This window comes from Felis catus, chromosome A1, assembly GCF_018350175.1.
Source record: "Felis catus isolate Fca126 chromosome A1, F.catus_Fca126_mat1.0, whole genome shotgun sequence".
Lineage (NCBI taxonomy): Eukaryota > Metazoa > Chordata > Mammalia > Carnivora > Felidae > Felis > Felis catus.
The window spans coordinates 51,681,990-51,709,724 of record NC_058368.1 but is presented as its reverse complement, the minus strand read 5'-3'; the positions used below and the strand labels follow the sequence as shown (position 1 = coordinate 51,709,724).

General features: G+C 39.4%; 1 protein-coding gene across 17 annotated transcripts in view; it reads right to left on the bottom strand.

The window, feature by feature from the left end:
• The window catches only part of SCEL (sciellin), a 320,878-nt gene that overhangs the window by 105,819 nt on the left and 187,324 nt on the right, over positions 1-27,735 (bottom strand). The window contains exon 1 of one of the 17 annotated variants that reach the window (XM_019828137.2): positions 6,062-6,228. The exons of the other annotated variants lie outside the window; for them this stretch is intronic. The gene's annotated coding sequence lies outside the window, so the exon portion shown is untranslated. Of the gene's footprint in view, positions 1-6,061; positions 6,229-27,735 lie in introns of those variants that run through there. 17 annotated transcript variants of the gene reach the window in all.

Genomic DNA, 27,735 nt, shown 5'->3' with positions numbered 1-27,735 from the left:
AGATGAAAGCTTTCAACCAGCCAGATGTCTACATGCTACCGGTTCTCTGGTACCCACCATAAAATTTTCTGACTGTTCTATTTTTACTATGAGCCCCCACCTGCCCGGGTTGCTACCACCTAGCTTTTCCATGGAATGACAGCCTCAAGTTCTAGCATGAAGAGTCTTACTGTCTGGGACAATGATCTGTTTCACTTTATTAAAGACACTGATCTAATATTCATTAGTAAAAAACACTAACAAAAATTATCTATCACCTGAGCCCTTCATGGGCTATTTCCTTTTTTTTAAGTTTATTTCTTTATTTTGAGAGGTGAGAGAGCAAGGAAGGGGCAGAGAGAGAGAGAGAGAGAGAGAGAGAGAGAGAGGGAGAAAGAGGATCCCAAGCAGGCTCCAAGTCACCAGCCTAGAGCCGGACATGGGGCTCAGTCTCATGAACCATGAAATCATGACCTGAGCTGAAATCAAGAGTCAGACGCTTAACTGACTGATCCACCCAGTGCCTCTCATGGGCTATTTTCAGTTCTATCCGAAAGCATTTGTTAAATGAATTAAAACCCAAATTTTTACCACGGACTATGATCCAAAACCCCATTAGTTACTGTAAGTACTTTACCATATTTCACATTCACAATGGCTCTGTCATAAGGTCATTCTTTATCCCAATTTTACACAGTATCATCTTTTTCATTATATCAGTAATACATGCTCAGTAGAAAATGCATAAAGTCAAAGAAAGCACAAAGAAAAAATGAGACACCTTTCATGTATCATTATTTTCTTCAAAGGTTCTCTTTGCCTATTAGATTTCACTGATCCACATTTTTCAATGTCATTAAAAATATTTAAATGATTATTCCTTCTGCAACTAAAATATATTTCATTTTATGTGACCATCTATTATTATAACATAATTTCTCTGTTGTTTCCAACAAAACCATACAAAAATCTTTGATCACATGTCTGATTATTTTCTTTGGATGGATCCCGAAAAGTGAAATTACTTGCTAAGGGATATAACTTCTAAAATCTTCTTGATCCCTATTGTCAAATCTCCTTCCTTAAACCTTGTCAGTTTATAATGCACCAGCAGCATATAAATGTCCATACATTTGCCAGCACTTAGAATTACCATTTATTAATTTCTTTAATAATTTAAAGAGATTCTATTGGGGCGCCTGGGTGGCGCAGTCGGTTAAGCCTCCGACTTCAGCCAGGTCACGATCTCGCGGTCCGTGAGTTCTAGCCCCGCGTCAGGCTCTGGGCTGATGGCTCGCAGCCTGGAGCCTGTTTCCGATTCTGTGTCTCCCTCTCTCTCTGCCCCTCCCCCGTTCATGCTCTGTCTCTCTCTGTCCCAAAAATAAATAAACGTTGAAAAAAAATTTAAAAAAAAAATAAATAAAGAGATTCTATTCTATTCTATTCCTACATATCTCTCGAGTGTATTTCTTTCTGTATTCAAGCTACCAATTCAAACTGCCATAATCTCTTTGTTACTATTTTAACAGCTTCCTAGGTGTATTCCCAAGTGTCTAGACTTAATCTCTTCTAACCCATTCTCTACCAAAGCAGCCACCATCTTGCTTAAAACTCTTCAGTGGTGCTTCATCTCCGTCAGGATAAAAGTCAAGTTGTTAACAAGGCTCACAGGTCCACAGATGCTGCCTCATCTCTCCCCACTCTCGATTCCTCACTCAAGCTCTAGTTTCAGCCACACTAAGTCATGCCAATTCCTTGAGGGTTTCCTCAATTTTACCACCTTTAGGCTGTTGCTTACTCTCTGCACTATGCCTAAAACAGTCTTCATTCTGAGCTTTCCTTGCCCCTTACTCTCTTTTCAGGAAAGACTTCTATTCATTCTTCAGGTCACATAACCTCCCAGAAGCATTCAGTGACACCATTGCAACCTGGCCCCCCACGTTCCCAGGCTGAATTAAGGGCCCTACCAAGTGTTGAAATAGCAAAGAGTATCTCTCCATAAAAACATTTACCAAACAGATTGCCTGTTAGTGTGGCTGACTATCCTTCTATCCCCAGGGCACAACATGCATGCACACACACGTACACACAGACTAAATCTTGAGAAAATTGAGAAATTGAGAAACAAGACCATCTTTGCCACAGTTGTGTTTCCAGAACTTATTACAGTACGTGGCACATAATCAGTTCTAGAGGGATATTTGTTGGACAAATAAGATTAATTAAATGTTTACACATGTTTTCTTATAATTTTTTAAAAAATTTAAAAAACTGGCTCACTCAGTTAAGTGTCTGACTCTTGATTTTGGTTCAGGTCATGATCCCAGGGTCATGGGATTGAGCCCTGCATGAGGCTCCATGCTGAGTGTGGAGCCTGCTTAATATTCTCTCTTTCTTTCTCTCTCTCTCTCTCTCTCTCTCTCCCTTTACCCATCTCCTCTGCATGTGTGCGCTCTTCCTCTTCCTAAAAAAATTATAAGTAAATAATAAATAAATAAATAAATAAATAAATAAATAAGAAAATACTTTATTGTTACATGGAAACTCTAATACATATGGAGTTATTTGGCTAATGGTGGAATGAATCCCTTTCCTATTGACATATGATTTTTCCTTTGTCACATATAAAATTCTTACATATTCTAGAATGTGGCTGTATGTTCCAGAAATCTGTTTTTAGTTTCTTGCAATAGAAACAAACTTTAATTATTATCTTTTTATAATACATTTTAGTGCCAGTGCAAGCACCCCTAATTAATTTCCTATGTATAAATGCTATCAGATATTCCCATCTATTTATTTCTTTCAGAGAAACTTTAAAATTATTTCATCTATTTCAAAAATAAATATTCTTTTGGAACTTTTGATCAGAATTGCATGAACCCTATAAAATGATTTGGGAAGAGGTGACATTTATGATATTCAAACTGTCCATCCAGGAAGGTTTTACTCAAAAAATTCTTTGTTTCTTACAGTAAACTTTTGTGATTTTTTAAAAATCAGGGTCCCACATTTTTCTTTTGGAGATTTTTTTTTCAGAGATTTTTTTTGATGTTTTACTTTTCTTTGTGCTATTTTAAAAGAAATAGTAATACGATACATATGTCATTAAGAATTCTAAAATTTCTTTTTATGTACTGGTGCTGTGAGATATGCATGATTGTACAAGTTACCCTTGGTTCAAAGTAGGATAACGATTAAATCCAAGTCTCTCTGTACTCTAACCTCCTGCAGTTTTTTTTTACATGAATTCCTTTCAAACTTTTACCTAATGACAAAGGAGAGGATGCTGGGAAGGAATGGAGAAAAGGGAAGAATTGTTGCAGAGCATTTTTCTACAAAACGTTTTAACTAAAATTAGCTCTCAGTGCAGATGTACCATGAGGCATCTGTACATTTTCTCAAATACCGCCAGTCTCCTGGGATGTTGATATTCCAGTTTGAAACTATGATCTACATTACTTTCCCCCAGGAGATTCCATATAAAGGGGACTTAGTCATATTTTAGGCCAGGGAAACTTGGGTCTAGAAATGTAGAATAAATAATTTAGATGCTTAGAGCTCTCAATACACATCTATGATGAGGATTCAGCAACATTAATTCTCATGTCTAGAAGTAAGCCAGTTGTCATTTAATGGACAGCCATTAAATACACTCTTCCAATTAATAATCACAATAAAAGGATGACTTATACCCTTAATAAGTTTAGCAGCTAACATAAAATGCAATCTGATAAATATAGCTGTCATTTGACAAAGCATCCATTTGAAGAAGGGCCTTTCCCAAATTCTAAAATCACATGGATTTTTACAACAGTAAACTAGAAACACTTAAGAAACACATGTGATGAAGACTTTTGATCAAAAGGTAAATTCTGAGCAACTGAAAACAGTACATAGATATTAATACATAAAACGCTTATTTCAAAGTTCTCAGCAAGAGAAAAGGAAATTGGAGCAACAAATGGCCTAGACACAGATAGTATCAGAAGACAAACTGTGTGGGACAACAGAGATTTCCTTTGGACTGCTGGCCAAGGATTTTATTACTTCCTTCTTAAAGAATGCTTCAAGTTAATGCCTGAAACTTAGGGACACCCTCAGTTAAATCATGTTAGTGAATTATATGCAGCTCACTCCACAGCATGAGTTCAGCCATTCAGAGCATATTCTCTTTGTTTTGTTTACAGAAAAATGATTGTTTTAGGTATTTCAGTCACAACTCCAGTGGTTGGAGAAGACAACCGGGAAAGCAGAATGGTACTGCAGCTACAGAATGGTGGCTGAGCTGAGGATGTCACTGATCAGGTGCACCACAACCTCCACACGTGCCACATTGCCTTCCTACAGAGGGCTGACCGCTCCTTGGATGGAAACTCTGGGAACACAATGAATAACAAGACTGAGCCCAGAAACCACAAATAAAAATGTCTCATTATGTCATGGTCACACTATACACACAAGTGTATTACTGGATAAAGACATTCTTATTTCTATATCATTTTAGCCCTTTTATAAAGCCAGAGGGAAGCTCATTTATTGCTACTATATATTTTATGTGAAAGAAATTTGAAAAAATTATTGAAAAAATTCAGTAAGACAAAGGTCAGTCTTCTCGTTCTGGTTCTGTTAACTATGTCTTGGCAAGTTGCTCAACATTGATGTTTTTGTTGTCCTCATCTAAAAAATTCATGGGTTAGACTAGACAAGGCTATGCTCTGTACGAATCAAATTTATGTCAACTGGATTAAAGATTTACATGAAGCTAAAATTTTAATAAAAACCCTAGCTTGTTCATGTGTTCTGTGTCACATGATATTTAAAATCAACCAAATGTTTTACTAAAATTTCTACTGATAACATATCTCAGTTTTCTCAAATTGATTGTTCCAATAAAAATTGGAGTACAACAAATATCAGAAAGACTGTATCTGTTATATCAACTGTGAAAGTGAAAGCCAGTGTTAAATTTGATCTCATTTCACGAAAACTCAACTTATAAACTACAAATGCTGATTACTATAGATGTTTGAAAGCCAAGTTATAAAGTTCCTCAGTAAACCTTTGGGAATTGACCTTTCAATCTCTGAGACACACATGACCTGGTCACCAATGGGAAGTGATGAGAACGTTAGAACGTAAGGCAGAGCCAGGCATGCTGTGGGAAACACCCCTTTGGAGGGGACAGAGCTCCTGTTACAGACGACAAGTGATGGTGGGTTGGATTCCCACAGCTCTGTATCATGAATGGAAAAGGTGGAGAAACAAACACCAGTCAGAGAAGTTGGCTTTGCTATCAATTACAAAGGAAAGCCTGCTTAGAATAACTTTTCTATTCCTATCAAAGAATCTGTTTCTAAAACTGATTTTTCAGGACTAGGATATAAATAGAGGTGGAAAATTGGCCCCCATCTACATTAATCAATTCTCAGATTAGAACCCAGGATATAATATAGAAAAGTTAGCCAAGTGCACAGGAATCCCTGGAGGATGCCACACTCCTGCCAATTCACCCACCTTGCTTTATCCCATGGTACACTCATGCAAGAAATGTGATTTTTCTTACTGGGGGAAGATAGGATACAGGGGATATGGGCTTGGCATCTCTCCCCCACAGCTCGGTGATTGCAGTGTTTTTAGCAGGCAAGAAAAACATCTATGAAACAATGGAGTTCACCATTTCAGTAAAAGCATCTTCTGTGAAAACAGGGAGGTCCCTTTAAAAAATGTTTTTATAGTCACTTGAGACAATAGAATTGCCTTGAAGAATTTACTATCCTTATGGGTGACAGGATTCACCAGCTGACAGCTCCCACACAGAAACTCAAAGAGGTTCTCATTTCTCTGCTGCCCGGAAATGTGTTAAGTTGCAGAGAAGTTAAAAGGCAATGCCATATAAAATCACACTCAGCAGCAGAGCTGTTGACAAGCAGAGCAGTCCCCTTGGAAGCTGTCAAAATTTAACTGGAGAAAAGACAAAGTTCATACAGTAAGTTCTGATTTTAATCAATTGCAAAGAAAACAGGGAAAGTTATACACATAAAGCAGATATGTTTATGTTTGCAAATATAATTCAACTTACCTCTCTTGGGCAGAAAACCGGGACTTTGTGTCTGAACTGCCTTCAGTGGTTCCCCAGGTGGATCTTGCTGAAACTAATGTGTACCTGGAGTTTTAATGAATGTCGTTTCCACCTCTACTTGACTGTGTTAATGAACAGTTCAGAGGCTTCTCGCTCAGTGGCTGAGTCACCCAGGGAGGAGGTGGGTGGTGTGAAAGAGGGTGTCACCTTGTATAAATACCAATTCAATTAAAACAGGCTCACTCATGGACCTACTGTCTTTGTTTGGTGAATTCTTTGTGTAAGTTATGGCCTCGTTATGCCGAAAAGAATGTGCTCCTGTTATCGCCCTTTTAATTGACATCAACAATACACACAACTCTATCAAGGACAAGGAGGCATGGTACCCAACCTATTTTGGATTCTCTTCAAAATAAAACAAAAATTTAAGGTAGGAAGGATTGTTTTCTCTCTCTACCCATAGTGGCTGGAAGGCTGGGGCACAGATGCACAAGATGGGAAGTCCACTGTGGGAACCAACATTCTTTAGGATAGAAAAGTCCTTTGAAACTCTGCGCTCAGGAAATATGAAACAACACAAGTTCGGGGCTCCTGGGTGGCTTAGTCAGTGGGTGTCTGACTTCGGCTGGAGTCATGATCTCACGGTTCCTGAGTTCGAGCCCCGCATCAGGCTCTGTGCTGACAGCTCAGAGCCTAGAGCCTGCTTCAGATTCTGTGGCTCCCTCTCTCTCTGCCCCTCCCCTGCTCACGCTCTCTCTCTCTCTCATAAATAAATAAACATTAAAAAAAATTTTTTTTAAAGAAACAACACAAGTTCTACACATGGGATATTTTGTAAAACCATCAGAGGAAAAATATATTCTGAAATATAAGAATTCTGATCCTTTTATTATTTTGACATAGATAAAAATGTGACGAAGATGCTTGAAAGTTCTTTCACATCTGAGGGCAGAAGTAGACTCCAGCATCAACACCTGCATCTGACGGGGAAGCAACAATGCACAAAAGTCATGCCAGGTGGGGGTTCCTACCACAGCTTCTGAAATGCACCTTCCATAATAGCCTGGGAGGCTTTGCAAGAAGCTTAGCAAACTTGGGGAACATTACTGAGAGAAGTCAAGTCATTAGAACTCCCAGGGTCATCTTTATGCATCCATCATTTCAACAATTAACCGAATGCTCCCATTTTCAAGACAGCTCCTAAAAATTACAGTCCAGCTGAGCTATAGCACAGAAGTGACTGTAACAAGAGTAGAAAAATGTTCAGGTTAGAAGGTACAGGCAATTGTAGTATGCAGTCATTATAAACTAGGACATCACTATTCTGATGTGTCCTCTCTCTGGGCTGAAGAATTTGAAAATGGAAAATGGAAAAATGTTCTTTAAAAGTAAACATCCATATACATGTCTATTCGGTCCTTCTATGGAATTTTATAAACCCAAAATATTTTAGAAATAGGGGTGCCTGGGTGGCTCAGTCCTTTGAGCATCCGGCTTTGGCTCAGGTCATGATCACATGATTTGTGGATTTGAGCCCCACATCAGGCTCTGTGCTGACAGTACAGAGCCTGCTTGGGATTCTCTCTCTGCCCCTTCCCTACTTGCTCTCTCTCTCTGTCTCTCTCTCAAAATAAATAAATAAATAAACAAACAAACAAACAAATAAATAATAAACTTAAAAAAGAAATATGTTCTAAATTTCTGTGCTGCCCATAAATGTTGGTTGAATTTAGGTTGGATTTAATACTATAGATGAGAAAATTGTAAAAACATGTTTGACTCAATTCAAAAAATAAATCAGGAGTTATATGCAGCATTATAAAGACATTATATTCAGCAAAATAAATCAGAAGTTATATTCAGCATGATTCAGCATTCATTTTGCCAAATGAAGGGCTAAAACAGTTTCAGAGCCAGCTTGTAGGGACAGGTAGTAACTTACATTATAGAATGTTTAAGTGTATGTTTTTGTCCTCATAAAATATAGAACGAGAAAAATAAGTTTTTAAGTTTTAATGAAGTAAACTATACTGCTCAAGACACATCCTAGGCTTTTGAACTCCCAAGCAATTATTCCTGCACGTAATTGATGGTTCCTCTTATTTTATATACCAGGAGCCCGTACCACTAAGCCACACCAGTGTCTTTTCATTTAGAACCAAATCTTTGATTTAAAAAGGGGCTAATTCTAAACACTTGAGGAAAATGCATACCTCCTCGTGGCTCTCAAAGCTTGAAGAGGTCAATCAAGAATGCGTCTGGGTGTGGAGGTGGCCAAATGGGTTTGGCCTTGGTTTCACTCTGGCCTTGAACTGGGAAGCCTTGAGCATGCTTGGAATAACTTTGTTTCATCATGCCTATCTCACTGTACATGTCTGAGTTCTTGAGGTCTCTTTAGAACATAGCTCCTATCCTGGGGATGGCCAATGTTTTATTGCAGATGCTAATGCCAATTGCTTCGTGGTGGCTGCCTGGATGGATACGATGAAGTTTGTAAAGCAAACCTTTTTGGCTGAGTATATCTCCTGAAATAGAACAGTGTTTTTTCTATGTCTTCTATCCAATGAATAAATCAGCCAAAATGAGCACTTATTGCTTATTACTATATAATAATGAGGATAGTAAATACTTATATAGCACTGTTAATGTGTCAGGCATTGAATTTCTAAGTACTTTTCATATATTAACTTAATAATTGTTATTAAATGATTGTCTCCTCGTACTATGGTCTGAATGTTTGTGTCCCCCTGAAATTCAGATGTTGGAATCCTAACTCCCAAAAAGGATAGGATTGGAGGCGGGGCCTTTGGGGGGTGCTTAGGTTGTGAGGGTGGAACCCTCATGAATGGGAATAATGTTCTTATAAAAGAGACCCTTCAGAACTCTCTAGCTTCTTCCTTCATGTGAGGACACGGTGAGAAGGCACAGGCTATGAACCAGGAAGAGGGGCCTCACCCAACCATGCTGGCATCTTGATCTCAGACCCCCCAGACTCCAGAACAGTGGAAGTTAAATTTCTGTTGCTTATAAGCTGCCCAGTCTGGGATACTGTTATAACAGCCTGAACAGACTAAGATACCTCCTCACCCCAGAGAGATTCCAAAAGTGATGTGAAAATGCAAAAAATGCAAATAGGACAAATCAGCATCTCAAATTTCTCTCATCTATTACCTAGGGTCTCTGAGGGTTGAAAGATACAGGGTTCCCCTTCTTCCTCCCAGATGGAAAAAATGTTATGTGCATGCTAAAACAAAGATATATCATTAGGATGATACTTGCAAAACCAATTTCCCTTTGGCTGGGAGTAGACAGATGTCAGAATTAATGAATTACTGTCGGCACTTCAAGAGCTGGTGCATTGCTTAATGCACTTTGATGGTGCCAGCATAATGCAGACTAATGGAGAGCACAGTGGAGAACGCACAGGGGCCTGGGTTCTCTTTCCTTACAGATCCACTCTTCACTGTGGGCAAATCACTTAACCCTTATGCCCATGTCTTTCCTGGTATAGTGAGACTGATGAGATCCATTTCTTTACCAACTGGCAGGTCACAATGAAGATGTCACAATTTTTTTAACCAGGACTTCAAACCTTAGGTTTATAGCAAATGTCAGGAAGAACCAGGAGGACTCAGCTGAGAGTCCTTTCTGACTCTTCATGCTACAAACAGGCAGAGATTAGGCATGGTTGATGATGATTGTAATGCTGATGATAAAAATAACAATAAAAATAGCAACACCAATAGTTTAAATATGTGCCAATTACTGCTAAGTGCTTCACATGTATTATTTCATTTGATCTTCACAAAAACCCTACACTATAGGAACTGCTGTTATATCCATGATAGAGATAACAAAGCAAAAGACTAAGGTTAACACAGCTAGGAATTAGATGTGTCTGGAAATCCAATCTAGGCACACTGACTGCAGAGTCCACCTTCTTGGGTGGGAACCTCCACCGTCTCTCCAAAGTGCCAGAAAGGAATATGAGTATTTGATCCAAACTATGGCTAGACCAGAGGGTGAGCTAAACTTATAGCAGGCCTAAGCACTAACTAATAGGTGGCAGGAAAGTACAATGGCTTTTAATAGTTAATGTGTGTGTGTGTGTGTGTGCGTGTGTGTGTGTGTATATACATATATATGCATGTATGTATGCATGTATACATACTTATACACTTATATCCTCATAGCCCACATGTGTTAGATTGCAATGTTAAACCAGAGAATGGCCTTGAGTGGCTTCAGAATCTAGGGTCCTTTAATTATAGTGTAAATCTAACTCATCAGTTTTCTTTTTTTTCTTTATTTAAGGAATACTTTTTTGTTTAAGACTATTTTTATAGCAACTTTTGGTTCTTAGCAAAATTGAGAGTCAGGTACAGAGAATCCCATACACCCCCTCCCCCTACACATGTACAGCCTCCTCTGTTAACATTTCACACCAGACTGGTACATTTGTTAAATGGATGAATCTACACAGACACATCATTATTACTCAAAGTCCATAATTTACATTAGGACATCGTTCCTGGTGCTGTACATTCTATGGATTTGGATGAATGGACAATGACATGTATCCATTATTATGGTATTCTGCATAATAGTTTCACTGCCCTAAAAATCCTCTGTGCTCTGCCTAGTCATTCCTCCCTCCCCCCAATCTCTGGCAATCACTGGCATTACTGTCTACATAGTTTTGCCTTTCCAAAATGCCATCTTATCGGAATAATATACTAGGTAGCCTTTTCATATTGGCTTCTTTCATTTTGCAATATGCATTTAAGGTTCTTCCATGTGTTTTCATTGCTTGACAGCTCATCTCTTTTTAGCTATTCCATTGTCTGGATATACCAGTTTATTTTTCCATTTGCCTAATGAAAAACATCTTATTTGCTTCCAACTTTTGGCAATTATGAATAAACTTGTTATAACCATCATAGGCAGTTTTCTTTTTAAAAAATATTTACGCAATATATTTTTCTTTTTCTTTTTTTCTAAGTTTATTTTATTCATTTTGAGAGAGAGAGAGCGAGTAGGAAAGGGGCAGAGACAGGAAGAGAGAGAGCATGGAGCCCAATGCTAGGCTCAAACTCACAAATCATGAGATCATGACCTGAGCTGAAATCAAGAGTCTGACCAACCTAGCCACCCAGACACCCCTACACAATGTATTTTGAATCAGCCATATATTTGCATTTTTCAGAAATTAAAGGTATAGAAAGAAAGACAGTGAAAAGTCTCCCTCACTCCCCAAACCTTGATCTCCAAAAAAGAGGAATGGGCAATTATTTAGTTTCTTCTGGGTCATTCCAAAGACATTTATACATATAAGAGAAAATGTAAGATACAGATATTTCCTCCATTTTTTATACAAATGTTTGCATATTACACTGTTCTGAATCTTATTAATTTATTTATTTTTTGCTTTAACATTATATCCTGAAAATCTTTCCACACTGTGTTTTTCATTAGCTGATTGGCCTTCCATTGTATGGGTATGTCATAATCTATTTTATCAATCCACTATAAATGGACATTTCCATCATGTCTAAACTTCTGCTAACAAACAATGCTACAGTGAGTAACACTGTACATAAATATTTGGTACATGTACCTATATATATCTAGGATAAATTCTTATAGACATAACTGCTGGATCCAGGAATTTATACGTGTAATGTTGGTAGGTAAATAATACCAAATTGTCCTCTATAATGGATTTATCAATTTATCCCTCTTATTCTCACTTGTCTTCTTCAACAATTTGCTCATTTAACATATATTAAGTACTTACTATGCTTTAGTACTGTTTCAATTCAAAGGACAGGAAACTTAATGAGATCCAGTGCTTGCTCTCCAGGAATTCACCATGTTGGGGGAGACAGACATTAAGTTAAATAGCTATAATACATCAAGATAAAGCAATACACAGCAATTTTATGAGCATAGTTACACAGTAGAGAAACTGAAGAACTCTACCTGGACCTGGGGGCTGATGTTGATACTGAGTTTTGAAGTTTGCGTGAACATTGATTAGATGGTTGAAGGGGAAAAAAGCCATCCACCCACTCTGCCTTCCTAGATTTGCTTCTTAAGGTCTTTCAGATTCCTGCTTATGACTATAATTCAGGACCTGGCAGTGTAAGGCAGTGTGAGGCATGGCTGGTCCAATTAATGAGGGAAGTAGGAGCAGAGATACAGTTGGGTAAGTAGGACTTGCAGCCAGATTCTCCTCAATAGTGCCAAAGTTGACAAAGCCTGCTTGAAACTTCTGCTACTTTCCTCCTCGTTCCAGCACCACCTAAACCAGCATTTTTGCAGCAGCAGTGATAGTTCCTCAGGGCGGTATATGTCTGCCCACATTTTCCTAGTTTCCTATAGACAAAAGTGAGCTACGCTGCAAACAGTGCAAGCCTCCTGCTTACGGCTGAAATAAACAATTTTGTAGGGGTTAAAAGGAAGAATTGCTCTTCCTTTCACTGAAAAACTTAGAATGGCAAATCTGCTGTTATAATTTTTTTTGGCAAATCAATTTTTATAATTAAAGTCCTTACTTTCAGATTGTGAGTTCATAATTTCATGATCCTCATGTCTGATTTTTTTTTCGATTCACAGTCAGTGCTTCCACTTTACTCCAGTCTCTCCAATACCTCATGGTATTACATCACAAGCCCCTTGAGACCAGAGAGCAGGGTTTACATCGTCTGTATCCTAAACATGTAGCACCTTTCCTGACTCATAATAGCACTCCCTAATTATTGATTTAATGAAGGAATAATGATGGTAAACAAGTGGGCATACAAGAGGGGTGTTCACCATTTGCCAAAAATCTAGTTTATCTGTTTCATAAGTCTGATTTTGTTATCGGATTTTTCCATCCCAGGCTGAACTATAGATTATAATAGGCTGAACTAAAGACTATAGTATCAGTTCTTCAACTCACTTGTAGTACTCACCGTTCTCTTAAAACAGGAAAAGATTTCTCAGTATTTTATAGAGATTGCTCAAACAATAATTACTATAACTGAACTTCTTGCCCAAGGTTAGAACCTCCATGACCCTTGTCTCCTCTCTTGCTCTCTCCACATTCACATCCAACTAAATGGTCACCGACCCATCACTGTCAAGCCTACCTCCTGCTTCACTCTAACCTTTTCCTTCTACTCGACTCCCACCACCTGTGCTAGAGTTGGGACCCTCATTATCATGAGGGAACACTATTTCAATCACTTGCCAACTGGCCTCTTCTCTGTTCTGATCTGTCCCCTCTTGAGTCACTCAGGCTCTTTCGGGTTGTAAATATCGGAGGTAAGCTCCAGAAGTCTCAGCCAACAGGATCACACTAAAAGTGGCAATTAAATAGGGAGGAGCCACAGTACCCCCAAATAATGACACTCAGAAATCGACAGTTTAATTCAGGAACAAGATCAAATGTAGCAACCACATTGAAGTAAAGATTGGCATTTCACAGTGAACGGTCCAAGAAGCTACTTGCTAGCTCCAGCCATTCCCCCTCTGAAAGGGTCTTTGCAGAATCTGCTTTCTCTCCCACACAGAGAACCACTGACTATGAATGAGTTACCCAAATGGAGTCTCAGCTAGAATTGTTTATACTCTGCTGGTCATGTAGGCATATTCCTGCTAGGTGACCAGGCCTTCTGGGGTCTCACCAGGTACAAATTGTCAGTTTTACTGTTATCAATAAACAATGCTATCTAGGGGTGCCTGGGTGGTTCAGTCAGTTAAGCATCGAACTCTTGACTTCAGCTCAGGTCATGATCTCACGGTTCATGAATTCAAGTCCCACACTGGGTTCTGTGCTGACAGTGTGGAGCCTACTTGGGATTCTCTCTCTCTTCCTTTCTCTCTGTGCCCCTCCCCTGCTTGCCCTCGCTCTCTCTCAAAATAAGTAAATAAACTTAAAAAAAAAAAAACCCACAATGCTGCCTAAGTGGTACAAACCATTCTGAAACTATTAGGGCACACTGTTACAAAGTAATGCTATTAATATGTTTCAGACGAAAATTGTGCATGCTTATTTCTTATTGTAGTAGAATAACGCAACCTAATGCCATATTCGTTGAAATTAACCCTCACAGCACAGAAGGTTTGGTGCAAAGACTCAGCAGACTGAAAGGAAGACAGACATTGTCAGAAGGCTTCTTAGAAATTATATAATATTTCCTGGTGGTTACTTTGCAAAAACAACACAGGTCATTTTGGTACCCAATAGCAAATCCATGAATCTCTCTACCATGACTCAGTTCCCCTCCCTCTGATTCTCTTCTTCCTTCTTTCTACCATGTTACCAGTTTATCAGAGTCTCTACATGTATGAGTGTAACTCCTCAGAGAGACAAATGCTTTGAGTTGATGAGTCACCTGAGTTTCTACACGTAGAGCCCTTGCACCAGTCCATCTCTTGGGCTTTTGGTGAGCCACAGAGGATAGCTTTGCTCAGACACCTAATCCATGTCAATCAGATGTAACCAAAGCAATAGGACTGCATGGTTCAAAGTTCTTGTAACTGCTCAGAGGCACACATCAAATTATTACTTTCTCCCCAGTAAAGACATATCACCCCCTAACATGTTTTTCCAAAACACATGCAATCATATCATTCCCCAGCTTCAAACATATCCTAAGTTCCTAGGTCCCATAAAATTCAAACACCTTACATTTATGTAGGACTGTGTTGTCCAATACGGTAGCCACTAGCAATGTATGGTTACTTTAATTTAATCAAAATTAAATAAATTCAAAAATTCACCTCCTTAGTTGCACTAGCCACATTTCATATACCACATTGGACAGGGCAGATAAGATGAACAAGAAGTTGGTCTGGATGCTTTATTGAAGCCACTTTCGACTATTCCAGGCTCATCTCCCACCATTTACCCCCCTGCACCCTAAGTTCTCATCAAAATCCTCACCTCTGTCCAAACGTACTATGTACTTTTGGCCTTTAATATTTGTTCTCACGGCATATCTGTGGCCTGAAATATGCTTGCCTCTTGTGCACCTGGCAATGTCTTATTTACTTTTATAAGGCCCTGCAGACACATAACTCCCTGAACACAAGCAGGTACCCCTTTCTCTCTGTTCCAAGGGAACTCTGCATGTAGCTATATTGTAGTACTTAACTATGTTATTTGGTAACCTAGTTGTACCCAGCATAGTGGAGGCTGTGTGGCTAGTACTTAACACTCAGGTGCCTGATGGCCTCTGCCAGTGATGAGTTGTGCAACCTTGTGCTACCCTTGTCTCAGTTTTCTCATCTGTGAAACAGGGATAATAAAATAATACTTCCCACATAGGGTCATAGTGATGATCAATTGTGTTCACAATCACAAGCACTTAGAATGGGGCCTGGAACTTAGGGTGCTACTAAAAATAAGCTATTAGTGAAGTATTAATGCATTTTGCTTATTTACATATAAAATGTATCTGAGGGGTGCCTGGGGGGCTCAGTCGGTTAAGCGTCAGACTTTTGATTTTGGCTTATGTTATTATCCCAAGGTCGTGGAATCGAGCCCCGTGTTGGGCTCTGCACTGAGCGTGGAGCCTGCTTCAGATTCAATCTCTCTCCCTCTGCCCCTCTCCCCCTCTCACACATGCTGTCTCTCTTTAAAATAAATAAATATAAATAAATCAATAAACTGTATCTGAGAAGAACAAGGATTGTAAGTGTGATTAATTCTACTCTTCTAGACACATTCACTGTGCCCAAAGGCCAAAGTCTTTTTTTTTTTTTTAATTTTTTTTTCAACGTTTATTTATTTTTGGGACAGAGAGAGACAGAGCATGAACGGGGGAGGGGCAGAGAGAGAGGGAGACACAGAATCGGAAACAGGCTCCAGGCTCTGAGCCATCAGCCCAGAGCCCGACGCGGGGCTCGAACTCACAGACCGCGAGATCGTGACCTGGCTGAAGTCGGACGCTTAACCGACTGTGCCACCCAGGCGCCCCTAGAGTCTTTAATGAGCAAGTATAATTAGTTGTCTATGACTAAACATAGCTTTTGGAAGGTGTATGATGATCCTCTCAAGAGTCAGTCCTGGAACTTATGGATATATTATTGATGGATTTATAAAAGGCTTCTCATGCAGGAAACTTGGGTCTTTTGAGCAAGAAAGGATTAGTCACAAACACTAGACTGAGAAGTGCCTGTGTGTGTTCTGGTGTTCACCAGAGCATTCCACAATTCCTTCTCTTTGATGATGGCTTGTTACTATGCACATTCTCTTCTTTTTGATTGGCTGGATGCTTCTGTCTTCTCAGTCCCAATCTTTCTTCTCTTCCTCAGTGTTCCCACATCCATCCACCATGGTAGAGTTTCATTCCTTTCTTCAAATCTGTTTTCCCTCTCCTCTAATAATTCACTATTATATAGCTTCCTATTGCTGCTGTATCCAATTATCACCACGTTAGTGGCTTAGAGCAATATAATTTATTATCTAACAGTTCTGGAGATCAGAAGTCTAAGTCAGGGTTCATTGGGCTAAAGTCAATGTGGTGGCAGGGTGGGCTCTTTTTAGAGGTTCAGAGAAAAAAATACATTTCTGCCTTTTTCAGATTCTAGATGCTGCCTGTTTCACTCCTTCCTTGCTTCATCCCAACCTCTTGCTCTGTCATTACATCTCCTACTTCTGACTCTGATCCTTAGTCTCAGAAGGACACCTGTGATTACATTGGGTCCACCCAGATAATCCAGGATAATCTCCTCATCTCAAAATCTTTAATTTGATCATATCTGCCAAGTCTCTTTTGCCATGCAAGGCAACATATTCTCAGGTTCTGGGGATTAGGATGTTGACATCTTTGGGGAAACATTATTCAGCCAAGAGCACCTATTGCTTTTTACAATTTCACAGCATTCTTTCTAATTTCATCTATTTTTATAATTTAAAAAACTAAACATTTCATTTAGTAGAGGAAATGTACAAAATGCAAACAATTATTTGATTTAGTAAATAAATTTAAAATCTATACTCTTAAAAATAGTTGACATCAAGAGGTTAGAGTGGGAGAGAGCCAAAGCATAAGAGACTCTTAAAAACTGAGAACAAACTGAGGGCTGATGGGGGTGGGAGGGAGGGGAGGGTGGGTGATGGGTATTGAGGAGGGCACCTGTTGGGATGAGCACTGGGTGTTGTATGGAAACAATTTGACAATAAATTTCATATATTAAAAAAAATAGTTGACATCTTTAGAATTGCATCTAAAGTTCTATATTTAAAAATCTTGTAAACAAATGCTAGAAATACATGCAAAATTTTAAATTGTCATTCTCCCTGTCCTACTGATGAGTAATACAAACAATATTAACTTAACAGACATGTTTTCAGATGGTCACTGGATGCTCGAGTGACAAGTTGCAGTGATCATGTGAAATCAATTCCCAGCTGAATTTGGGGGAAAGCATACTTACACTGAGTATATTACTTATGCAAACACACGTGTATACCTCTGTATGTTCACATTTACATACATACATGATGCATTCATTATATTGATACACATATCTCATGTATTAGATTCATACATATACAGCATATATATATTAGATTTATACATCACACACATGAACACACACACATCAATTGGTCTACCTGTGTTTGTCTTCCCTATTAGAATGTAAGCATCTCGCGGGCATGAACCCAAGCTTACTTGCCCTTAAATTCATAATGTCTACACCAGGCCTGACTTAACCAATTCTCAGTGACTATTTCTTTTTTTTTAATATTTTTAAATGCTTATTTATTTTTGAGAAAGAGAGAGAGAGCATGAGTGGGGGAGGGGCACACACACACACACACACACACACACACACACACACACAATCCAAAGCAGGCTCCAGGCTCTGAGCTGTTAGCACAGAGCCTAATTCAGGGCTCGAGTTCACTCAGATCATGACCTGAGCCAAGGTCCAGCACTTAACTGACTAAGCCACCCAGACATCCCTCTCAGTGACTATTTCTTAACTGAATATATTGCATTACCATGTGACACATAGGAAAGTGGAATAGAAGCCGCCTGACAAAACAATGAAATCCTCAGACCCTTCCTTCTGTGTCTTCCTTCCCAATATCTCAGCCTTCAAAAGATAAGACCAAAGAACTGGGTTCAAAAAATTCCCCTCATTGATGCTTACTTTTCTGTTGCTATTTTCCTTCACCTCCTACACTTTCTGACTCAATCTCTCAAGCCACTTGGTTTTCCCAAATTGTGTCCTTGCTCGCTCTCCACACACTTTATCTGAAAAGCCCCCACTTCCCGACTTTCAGCCTCTCCCACCCACTTTGACCCAGGACTTTACTCCTTCCACCCACGTCCTCCTCCTCTTGTGTTTCTTGTCACAACTCATCTTTGGATTGTCTTCCATGTTCTTTACTTTATACAATCAAAAGATAAATTCTCCAGAAGAGAGCAGAGAATTCTAGAAAACTTTTAATTTCCAAACATCATTGTAAACCAATGGATACTTGTTTACTGAGACAAAATTTGGAATAACTTTAATGATGTCCCTAGAAAAGAGGGATCTGCAAATATTTTGGAATTGATATGCCTTATTATTTGCTTTAATTTTGCAACAATTCCTCTCCCCACCTAGTCATTTAAAATTATTAAAAAATAGTTGGCTTCAGTAATTTGGGAGTAGTGTGTGTGTGTGTGTGTGTGTGTGTGTGTGTGTGTATGTGAGACAGAGAGAGAGAGAGAAGCCTTGAGGCCATTGAGAATACTACAAGGTAATTTGCTTTTTATTTCATGCATCTCAGGCCCTTTTTAAATTTTGGATGTTTTTAATTTTTCTTTTTTTTCTACTGTTGGTTTGCTGTTTATTTTCCATTTTCCCTATGTAATATTCAGTTCTTTTAGGCAGAAAAAACTTGTCTATGTTTATACATTCAAATGTCTTTCATGAAAACAAATCTTGACTTTTGCCAGTTCTACTACTAACACCTAAAAAAGAAGAGTAAAGAAGGTGAAGACATTTAAAACTAACAAACTAATCAAATTCCCAAGGCAAGCTAACATGTAACCCAAAGACTTGACTAAATTCATATTTATACATAAAAGGCACAATACTGACCCACGGTTCCAAAGTCAATGTTTAAAATATGACAGTTACAAAAGTGGATCTTATAGAATATTTCTTCCCAATCAGAAAAAATTTCCAAGAAACCATCAAGATCATTTTTCATAAATTTTTCGTTAGCAAACAAAATATGACACCCCTTGGCTCTGGTACAGATAGAGACAAAGGTTGTTGTGAAAGCATCAAGCATAATACAAATGTTATAGCAGTGTTCATTATTTTTTTTAAGAGTTTATTTATTTACTTATTTAGAGAGAGAGAACGCGCACACGCACAAGTGGGGGTGGGGGGAGGCAGAGAGAGAAGGGGAGACAGAATCACAAGCAGGCTCTGCACTATCAGTGCACAGCACGCAGGGCTCTATTTCATGAAGGGTGAGATCATGACCGGAGCTGAAATCAAGAGTTGGATGCTTAACCAGCTGAGCCACCCAGGTGCCCCTAACACCTTTCACTATTAACATAATTGATGCAACTCAGAATCAATCCTTCTTTTTGTTCCTTGTTCTATGGCCAGAGGTCAGCAATCTTTTTCTTAAAGGGTAGGATGATAAATACTTTATTTTAGGATTTGTGGGCCATATCCCAAAACTCAACTCTTCTGTTGCAGCAGGAAGCAGCCATAGACAATATGGTCAAGGAATGAGCATGGACAGAATGTTCTGCAGGAACAGGAGCTGGCAGTACTGAGCCAACCTCTGGCCGATGCTAACTGAATCCTACTGAAAAAACCATGCCTCTTCCTTTTCCTCCTCTCTGTGGAGGGGGAACACTAAATGAGAAAAAAAAAAGATCATAAACATCTACTGTAAACCTCATTTTCTAGAAAAGAATACTGAGGTTCTGAATGGTCAGGTGACTTTGCCAAACTGCCAACAACTTCATTTGTGTAGAGAAGCAAGACCAAAGTCTGTTCAAAATTATGGAACATTCCTTGACCACCTACTCTCTCAGATAAGCTTCAAAGCACTTAAACCTTATCTGACGTCATCCTCGCAACGTCTTTCTAAAGTACTATTATAATCTTCATTTCATAGATGAAGAAACTGAGATTCAGAGAAGTTAAGCAATATGCCTAGGGTTTCACAGCAGGCAGGTGGTACAGAGAAGAGCCAGGACTTTTAACCTCCTACTACTTGCTTCCATTCTTCCTGCTGCTGCTGCTGCTGCAACAGTCCCTACCTTCCACTTTCCACTGCACACTATTCCCTGTCTTCCGGGGAGAAGTCTTTTCATGCCAGTGCGCATGTTTCCTGTGCTTGGAAGCCGACGCTAGATTTCCCACCGTCACATGTGATCTAAGCTGCCATGGTTAGGATTTTCTCCCCTCAGAAGCACTCCTATAACCTGACTTGCCTATCCAGTCTAACTATAGTTCTGCAACACAGAAACAGGGAGTGGACCCTGACTTCACACACCCATGGCCAACCCCGTCTAGAAAGGCTGGGAAATGTTAAGTGTTTGATCTTTGCTTGCACAACACCAACCCGAGGAGGCCCACATGAGGAAAGTCAACCTCAGGCTCCCTCCCTCTGTTAGACTTCTGGAGCAGCTCCAGAGTCCACAGCCTCTGGGAGTCCAGGGAAGGCCCCCACAAAAAACTGGACTGGAATTCACTCCCGTTTCACAGCTGAAGTGTGTGACTCTTAAAAAGTTGGGCCTTCCCAGCACCCTTCACTCTGCACTGCATTAGCATCTGCCCACTTCACCTGCTTTGTTTCTCCATAAGTCCTGTAAAACAAGTAGGTGTAGAAAATGTAGGCAGCGAGGAGGACACATTCAGTTCCCACTTCTTTTCTGGATAAATGTATTTCCTTATGAAGGTTTGTTGTGTCATACCTCAACCTTCCACTATTTTTTTTCAACGTTTTTTTATTTATTTTTGGGACAGAGAGAGACAGAGCATGAACGGGGGAGGGGCAGAGAGAGAGGGAGACACAGAATCGGAAACAGGCTCCAGGCTCTGAGCCATCAGCCCAGAGCCTGACGCGGGGCTCGAACTCCCGGACTGCGAGATCGTGACCTGGCTGAAGTCGGACGCTTAACCGACTGCGCCACCCAGGCGCCCCAACCTTCCACTATTAAAACAAAAAGTCATCACAGGCTAAATGGTAAGCTATGAGCTGGAAAAAAAGAAGTTTTCTAAGTTGATGTGTTCATGTTACAGAATCAGATACTATTATTCATGTATCCTATGCATAAGTGTAAGCCACTGTTTCTTGTCCTTTACTTAAGAAGTCAGGTTGTCTGCACACTTTTACTTTAATCTCAGACTCTAGAAAAAAAGCATATATAAACTGCACTGTCCCCATATTACTGAAACCTGTAAGCATATATTTCCTCTCTGCCTCTCCTTTCCCAACCAAGCCCTATTTTGCCTCTGTTAAAATTAAATGAAAAAATTAAATGGGAGCAAACTTCTGTCTTGCAGCAAGAATAATTCCTAGCGGGCTTCTAATGAAGCCATTTGATAAGGTCTATGGTCCTTTACTCTTTCACCCAGATCCTTATTTCTCCAACAGTAAGGAAAAAAACCTGGAGTCGCATTGGGTAAGGCAGCGCCTAGTAAGACGAGACTGGGATAGCAAAGCAATGGGTCACATCATAAAATAGGAGCATTAGGGGCACCTGGGTGGCTCGGTCCGTTGGGTGTCCTACTTCGGCTCAGGTCATAATCTCAGAGTTCGTCAGTTTGAGCCCCACATCGGGCTCTGTGCCAGCAGCTCAGAGCCTGGAGCCTGCTTCAGATTCTGTGTCTCCCTCTCTTTCTGCCCCTCCCCACCTCGTGCTCTGTCTCTGTCTCTCAAAAATAAATAAACATTAAAAAAAACAGCAGCATTAAACACCTTCCTCTCTCTTTCATTCACTCAGCAGAGTCCACAGCAGTGAAACAGTGTGGGGCTCCTTCAGGGGCTTCCTGAATTGCCTGCAAAGATTAGAAGGAAAGAAAGCCAACATAACTCACATAACTGTGATTTGCCTTGATAGCAGTGGCAAATCAAGAAATGGTAAAAGTTCTATCAGTGAGACATAACTGAAGGTAAATAAAGTTATTAAAAAATAACAACAAAAAATTACCGTCAAGAAGCCCTCATGAAGCACTTCAGATACCTCTGGGCAAATGCCTAACCACACACAAAAATTCTAATGTGGCACCTGAAGTTCCCAGTGCCCTGTGAGTGGCTGGGTAGCTTCTTGGGTGTCCCAGGGAAGGTATGTAGCCCAGCCTGTGGGCTGACCCACCCTTCACAGCCCCATCTGACAAGGTCTGAACAAATACACTCTTAAAAGCAAAGACATTCTTTAGGGATTGTGCAGAGGAATTTGGCAGCTGTGACTTCCTCATGTGTGGCATTAAGAGCAAGTTCCTTGGCCAGGGGCATAAGATTATCTACAGCTTCTTTAGAGGAAGTCAATACTACAGTGTTTTTATCTAAAAATCCACATTTATCTTAAAATGCCTGCAGCCTTATTCTGTTACTGGTATCCTTAACATATTAAAACAAAATCAGGGGCGCTTGGGTGGCTCAACTGAGCACTTACGCTCAGGCCATGACCTCTCAGTTCGTGAGTTCGAGCCCATGTTGGACTATCTGCTGTGAGCACAGAGCCTGCTTCAGATCCTCTGCTCCTTCTCTCTCAGCCCCTCCTCTGCTCGTGCTCTCTCTCTCTCTCTCTCTCTCTCTCAAAAATAAAAGAAATTAAAAAAACATTAAAAAGATCATTACAAAACAAAACAGCTTGGCTAATATTACTTGTAATGAAGCAAGAAAAGAGTGGAACTCATACAGGACATTTTGCATAAATACCATTTCTACTTCTCTCTTTTCTGCCCTCCTTCCCTCCATGAGCACTGGTGAAACAGCTCCTGACAATCCAGGAAGGAGGACTCTGGTACTCCTTATATCTCAGGAAACAATAGGCCTCAGACGGAGAACAGGCATGGGGTTCTTTTTCCATGGGGTTCTTTTTCAATCCTAACAGCCACTGTGTGTGCAGAGAGGTATTAATGACTTCTAACCATAACCTTGTTTCCACAGGCCATATCAGTCATGGGAAAAGTCAAAGGCTTGAGAGGAATTTGGTTCCAGCCCCCACATTTTTATCTCAAGGATTCCTGCTAGACCCAATCTGACATCACTATCTTTCTATTTTTGATGTATGATTCTGCTTACTTTGGACAGAATGCAATATTGGGTGATAAAAGTGTTGTTACTCTGCTGGCCTACAAGGGGTAAAACTACCTCTCTACTGGAGGGGAGGAGTCTTACAGTGAGTGAGAGAATCCCTGAGACTGCAGAGGTGAGCTGAGCTGTCAGACTGGGTGAGAGCTGAGTCTCATGTTGATTCTCAGTGGGAGTCAATTGTGGTAGCCCTGTGAATGAATCACTTGTGAACTAGGCATGACCCTCATGAGTGCCAGCATTGAGTGGGTGGGGCAATGAAGGCGATTTGTTGTTGTTATTTTGTTTTTTGCACTAAGGAAGACTCTCTGACTTATCCACGGTAGGGGTAGATGAAATAATCGGCCAGTTCCTAGAGGCCAGAAAGACAAAAACAGAAAAACAAGGGGTTGCTGGGAGAAAGAAGTCATACAAAATGTCTGTGGGATGTTATCAAGACCCTTTGGGACTAGACCAGAGTTACCTCAGGGACAGAGACCTGTACTGTCTGTGATCATTTCTGTTTTTGTGTGCTGGAGCAAAATTGATTCATGAATGGCAGTTTATAGACTTCTCTCCCCGGCCCCTATTCGAGCATTTGAGAATTGCCCACTCAACTGTACCTTCTAAGGCCTGTATTACCCAGGTGGGTCTTCGGGAGGAAACTACTCAGAGCCAAAGAATGACGACACACCATAGGTTCTGCACAAGACAGAGAAGGAAATTGATGTGTCTTAAAAGTCTGTTGCATGGTGAAGGAGAAAGTAATCAAAAAGCAAGATGACACAGAGGAGGGTTGTGAATTAGAGAGACAGTAACGGGATAAGTGAGAGAGTCCCTAGAGTCGCTGGGCACTAGGGAAGTACTATCTAAAAAACAATGGATTACATATCCTTACTAGCATAAAAGCATTTTGATCGCCTACCATTATCTAGTACATTGACTTCTTATTTGCATTTTTGTATATTTTGTGTTGTGCAGATCATGCACAGGTAACCCAGCTCTATCCACCTTGAAAGATATCTTATTCACAAAGGCTAGAAGAGTAGGACCTACATTTCTCAGAATCCCTGCCAATGGGTTTTGTGTTACATTCTGCCTATGAGAAGACTCACACAAGCTTTGGACAGTGGGAGAGATGCAGAAACCATAATATTGTTCCTTGCCACTGGTACCCATGTCATGTTCTTTGGCAAACAGTAAGTAAGATGTTTCCAGAAGCTTCTGGTAGTCTTCCTGTGAATTATTTCATTTCAGTGGTGAACAGGTAGCTGAGTCATAGTCAGCCATTTCCTACAACTCCTGCAAATCCTGATTTCTTGAAAGCCATCAGCAGCTTTGTTTAACCTTCATCCTCTAGGTCTTTCTATTTCCTTAGCAGAAACTTGACTGACACATATTCCTTATAAAGCATAATATACATAATAGAAATAAAAAAGAAATAACATAAATAATATTTTAATTATTTTAGTTGATAAGTAATTTTTTTCTGAATAAAAATATTAGTTTGTAATTAATTCTTTTCAATTAGCATATAATTCAAACATCTGGTTCTAAAATCATTTTATTTCAATATTTAGCTTTAATAGCTATAAGAACTTAAAAAGAGATATCTCACAAAAATATATAGATTAAAATAGAAGAAACACCTCCTTAGCTATGCTTACTAAATTGCAATATACAAGAAAATTATGATATGCAGAAAATTATGAAGATTTCTAGAAAGTCATTAAATAATATCTGAATAAAACGCAAACAGATCTTGTGTTCTTAGATAAGAAGATTTCATATTATAAAGACAGTAATTTTTCCCAAAATAATCCACAGACCTAATGAGGTTTCAAATAAAGCATCAATAGAGCTCTTCATGGAAATGCATAAATTGATTCTAAAGTTTACATAGACAAGAGAGAACACCCAAGAACTTTCTGAATAAGAAGGCAGTGGTAGGATGCAAAACTTGTCTCACCAGCTATAAAAACTTGTTATAAAGCTGTAGTAATCAATGTGGTGGTCTATAGGGATAGATACATTGATCAGCTGATTAATTGGACAAAAACCACAGAAGGAAATTCACGCAAATATTTAACTTTGATATATGACAGAGTTGTATGTATTAAGCCACCCAATCCATGTCACTTTGTTATGGCAGCCCTAGCTAACCAATACAGTCTCCAAGCCAGAATTTCTTTTTTATTTTAAAATTTTTTTAAGTTTTATTTATTTTTGAGAGAGAGAGAGAGAGAGAGTGAGCAGGGGATGGACAGAGAGACAGAGACAGAGACAGAGACAGAGACAGAGACAGAGTATCCCAAGCAGGCTCCACACTGTCGGCACAGAGCCTAACATGAAGCTTGAACTCATGAACTGCGAGATCATGACCTGAGCCAAAATCAAGAGTCGGACACTTAACTGACTGAGCCACCCAGGCACTCCAAGTCAGAATTTCTAACAGTCACCCCTCCTCCATATTTTCAGGTTTACAAGAGAGTACAGCAAAGCCTGAAACACACTAACACATTCTGCAAAATGAATTCTGTGTAGCTACTCTGGCATCATTACACAAGGAAAAGGAAACTGATAAACATTATTAGATTCCAAACGCTCTCACCAAATTTTCTTCTGACCTCATGATAATAAAATTAAATTTCATACTATTGCCACCAATGTACGTATCAACTCTGCATTTTGCTTCTTTCTGGTGATTATCACATTTGTCATTTATTATATTGACAATAGCCAACACACTTGTATTATTAATAGCTAAATAATATTCCTTTATATTCATGAAATCTATCAGATGTCTGGCATGAAAAGGTTATGCTGCTGTTACCAAAAATGGGTACCAGAGAGATGACATGAATCATAAGACTGGGAGAGACATTGGAACCGATCTGAAAACCACACTTTTCATCAAAGCCAACCCGCTTTAGACTGCTACTCTCTCTTCCATTCAAAGCCAAGATAAACTAACAGAGCAGAACATCAAGGCAGTTAAGCAACAAGGATACACAGTCCCGGGGCACAGCTGCATAGCTGTGCTCAGAATGAGGAAGCCATTTTCCAAGTATAAAGTAACTGGCACAAAAATTTTGCTGAGGATCTTAGAGCAAATGGACTTATACTTAATGTAGGTGATCAAGGTCACTGTCCTGAAGATGCAGAGAAAGAGAATCCTTTGCCCGACTACTATGGGCCCTGATACAAAACATAACGCATCTGTCAATGCTCCCTGAGCAGTGTCTCCCATGGCTGCAGAAAGAAAATAAAACTGTGTGTCTCCCCAGAAGTCAGGCCCAGGAACATGGCTGCTTCTCCACAGTTAGAGAACCAGGAAGCTCAAGAAAGAGTAGTCACCACCGTGAAAGCACAATTCAGGAGTCTGCTAATCTGAACTCAGATTCAGTGGGCTGACCACTGAGAACAGCCCAGAAAGTCTTCATAGCATTGTAATTGCACAGTGCAGAAGGGAACTGGATAATCCCAATAGGATTTGCCTTAGTACAGTTATAAGAGTTTATTTTAAAGATGGTTTAAAGATCATTGAAAGTCAAAAAATATATAATTATTTCTACTTTTAAAAATTTCCAAATGTATTATAACTTCTATTTATTAAAACAGAAAAAATTGATTAAAACAACAATAACAAAAAGCCTTTGGCAATATTTAGTTCAGCTTCTTAGATGATGCATTAATTAATGACTGTGCTGGGTTTGTTTTAAAAGCTCTCTGTGGGAGGGAGGCAAACCAGAAAAGACTCTTAAGGGCTGAGAACAAACTAAGGGTAGATGGGAGGTGGGGGAGAGGGGAAAATGGGTGATGGGCAGGGAGGAGGGCACTTGTTGGGATGAGCACTGGGTGTTGTATGGAAACTAATTTGACAATAAATTTCATATATAAAAAAAATAAAAAATAAAAAATAAAAAATAAATAAAAGCTCTCTGTTTCTTTAGTTGAGGTTTTTCTACATTTGAAATTTGTTATTTTTTTAATTGAAAGACTATTTACTAGAGAGGGTTTAGGTTTATGAAAAAATTGGGTAGAAGTACAGAGACCCCATATATCCCCTTGACCATCCCATCCTTCTAGTTTCCTCTATTATTAACCTCTCTCATGAGCATGGTACATTTTTTACAATTGATGAGCCAATATTTTTTTCTTTTGATTAACATTTTGTTACACTCCCAGGGAAGATTCCTCTACACCTGAACTAGTCTCCCTATGAGCCAGTTTGCCAATGGTCTGTTTGTTCCTTGGATAGGTGCCATTAACAACATACAGCAATGACACATGGGTGTCCTTTGAAAGCTCCAGACAGTGTATACACATTTTGCTCTGTAATGAGCCAACATTGACAGATTATTATTAACTTTATTGTTAACGTGCATAGTGAATGTTAGGGTACATTCTT